This window comes from Arachis hypogaea, chromosome 11 (genome assembly GCF_003086295.3).
Source record: "Arachis hypogaea cultivar Tifrunner chromosome 11, arahy.Tifrunner.gnm2.J5K5, whole genome shotgun sequence".
NCBI lineage: Eukaryota > Viridiplantae > Streptophyta > Magnoliopsida > Fabales > Fabaceae > Arachis > Arachis hypogaea.
The window spans coordinates 83,734,061-83,737,583 of NC_092046.1; the positions used below are offsets into that span (position 1 = coordinate 83,734,061).

A 3,523-nucleotide genomic window follows, 5' to 3' on the forward strand; every position below is an offset into this window, starting at 1 on the left:
CACTTTTTTAAGAATAAATCTATTTTTTAATAAAAAATACTAGACAACCAAATTTTTTAACCAAATCCAACCAAATCAAATTTATATACATTTACATTTTCTGGTTCATGTTCTTTATCATCATTATAGTTATCATCATCATCACCATTTCCTTCTCTACCACCACCTCTTCCTCCTCCCTCCACCTCTTCTTCATCTTCTTCCTCTTCTTCTTCACCATCTTTTTTTCTAGTTTGATTTTTTCTCCTCTTCTTTAACCTCTTCCTCTTTTTCCTTCATTATCATCAAGTTTATATACGCATGTTTACATTTTGGTTCATGTTCTTCTTCTTCCTCCTCTTCCACCTTCATTATCATCATTTTCTCGTTTGATTTTTTTCTCCTTTTCTTTAACCTCCTCCTACTCCTTCTCCTTCATTATCATCATTGACATTATCATCGTCGTCATCATCATCATCATCATCGTCATTATCATCATCTTCTCCTTAACACAAAAATTTTAGGTTAATGACACAAGAAATATGTTGAAAATGACACAAGAAATTTTTAGAGAAATACAAATTCAAAATTTTAATTCATTCAACACTACAACAAAACAGCATTTTGGCGACGGCTTTTTTTAATGCTTGGTGACACTTTTCACGGTCACTAAATAGTTTTGCGACGGTTAAAAAAAGCGTCACAGATTTGAGCGTTGCCAGCTGACATAGTGATGGTTTTAGACTACCGTTGGTAAGGAGTGCCGCTAAGTTATTTGTGACGGTTTTCAAAGTATAAAATCGTCACTAATTTGTAACACTTGTAAATGTGTTTTTTATACTGTATTTCGCGACGTTTTGAAACTGTCGTTAAATTACTAAATTTTGTGACATTTTTTTTTTAATATTTCATGACTATTTTAAACCGTCACAATATTTAGAAACTATTTGAAGCCGTCACTAAGTTACTAGTTCTTATGACCGTTTTTAGGCATATTTAGTGACTATTTAAACCGTCACAATATTTTTAGTGACAGTTTTTCGATTTAAAACCGTTACTAAGTTACTTATTCTTGTGACAGTTTTTTCCTGTATTTAGTGACTGTCATATTCTCTCCAACATCAAAGCTTTCTTTTATTAAATATTGTAAAAAATATTTCTATTCTAAATAATAATTTATATGTGTCTATCAACAAAATAATAAATAGCATTATATTTCAACAAATTTAAACTCAATCCCACAAGTTTTATAAAAATAGCAACAATGTATTTCAAAAGTTGAATTCTACAAGTTTTACATAGTCATAATCCATAAAATATAAATTCAAAAAATCTCAACTTAATCCAAACATGTAAAGCTAACAATTGTACTTGTAACTTATTCCTCAACTTTTCTCCGCAACTTCGCTTCACCTTCAACCTCAATAGTATTCAACTTCAGCAATTACTTCAGAAGCAACTCTTCAACACAAGAAACTCTCTCTTGTCCTCTTCAACAATTTCTTGTGATCCCGTGTTACTGAAAACCCAAATAAGACAAATCATGCATCAATGAACAATATTCTATATGAACAAACTAATATTATAATAATATTAATACTACCTGCTGTTGTTACCCACACTCCGTTATTAAGTGATTAACCTTTGGTTCTAATTTCCACAGCTCATAGTAAATTTTCCTAATATCACATACATTAACATCACTTGTAGATGGTTTATGATTGCAATAACTCGATTACTCAAATACTTTATAATACCAGAAATCCAAACCAGTAAGGAATAATGCTTTATTATGTACCTCTTTTTAAATTATAGGGATAAATATAGCCACCGCTGCTGAGGAGATAAAAAAAACCCCAGATTAACACGTTAAAAAAATTCCTTCAAACTCAATAAAACTAACACCCCATGATTCCAATTTCTTAGAATAACTAATGCATAATCTACAGTCAAGTTTAAAAGTTGAGAAAAGCCTAACCTTTATAAGTGAATTTCTGATTATTGAGCTAAGCCTTGAAGATGAAAGTGAAAACAAACCCCCAAATTTCCAACATTCTTTGTATTGTTGAGTAAGTCTTGAACCTACTCCAACAACCTCCAGGCGTAACCACCACCTGTCATAAAAATTCACATGTTCATCTCACGTGTAAAAAATCTTCGAAATTCTCTTTTCTATACTATGTCCTAGTTGCTATTACTACTGCCACCATCAGTTACCACAAGTAAAGCAAATCTACACACACTGACCACTATCTCTACTTTTTCATCATATCAGTTTCGTCTAATTACCTTTGTTTTATTAATTACTTATTTTGTTTAGTGCTACCAGAATATGGTTTTGTATCTCGTAACATTGGCATAGGCATCTTAGATTTCTCTACCACAAAAGCCTGTAAAAAAAAAGTATCAACTACATGATGAGGCTGCCACATGGTAAATTTTGCAGCAAGAGCAACGCTTAGACCATTAAAATTGTGTTATTCACTATGAACTCAGTAAATTTTAGAATATTAAGTGCCTTAACAAACTTGACAGGTTCAAATGAAGACTCAAACAAACGAGAATCTAATTATGTCAAGAGTAAGAATGAACCCAAGCTCAATAGGAAAATTGACTAACAGTTCATAGAGAAGAATCAATGAATCAAAACTCAATGATAACAATTCACTAATAAACCAATCACAATAAAGCTACTCCTATTTATACTCTTAATTTTATATTTCTGTATCATATGCAATGTTAATTCCATTGTTGATGATGAAACAATATTAACAAATTTTGCATGGAATTAAAATGGAAAAGAAACTGACCTCACTCATTTCGAATTTTCCCCCGGGCTTTGTAGTAATTCTACCAAGCATTTGACCAAGCACGGCATCGTATTATGGATCTCTTTCTTCCAGAACATTCTCCAAGTTAACTTTAGAGCCACCATCTTAAACAAACACAACCACCACCAATGCCATCAAACAGCACCATTAACGATCACAAATTCACAGTTTTCAAAGTCAAAATCCACAATTAAAAAGAAAAAGGTATAATAATAATAATAATAATAATAATAATAATAATAATAATAATAATAATAATAATAATAATAATAATAATAATAATAATAATAATAACTGCTGAATATAGAGCAACTTCCACGATTTTCTAAGTAAGGAACGAAATGAGCTAAAAATTTTCGGGAACCACAAAACCTTTAAAGTAACTTATCGGCGTTTAGTGTGTCTTGTGGTTGTGCGGCGGTCTTGGAAACATCCACCTTCTGTGGGGGCGGTGGATCGACGACCTTCTTAGGTTTGGGAATAATGACTTCGGATGAAGTTCGTATTCTTCCAGATGCTCGATGAAATGCCTGACCCATTTCTTTCACTCTCTCTTGCCACTTCAAATGCACTTTCCTTTTTGTCTCGGCTCTTAAGCTTTCCAATTGCGACTATTTGTTTAATTTATTGATCTACATGGGCACAAGCAACTCAATTTGATCTGCATTACATACATTCCAATCAAGAAAAATGAAATTAGAACTTATATAGGA

General features: G+C 31.8%; 1 long non-coding RNA gene across 1 annotated transcript; it reads right to left on the reverse strand.

Annotated features, from left to right (window-relative positions):
- Window positions 1–1,177: 1,177 nt before the first annotated feature.
- Window positions 1,178–2,929, reverse strand: LOC112722273 (uncharacterized). Its single transcript, XR_003162568.3, has 3 exons — window positions 2,790–2,929; window positions 1,958–2,093; window positions 1,178–1,498 (listed from the first exon to the last, which is right to left on the reverse strand). It is a non-coding gene; the product is annotated as an uncharacterized lncRNA (long non-coding RNA).
- Between the last annotated feature and the right edge of the window lie 594 nt (window positions 2,930–3,523).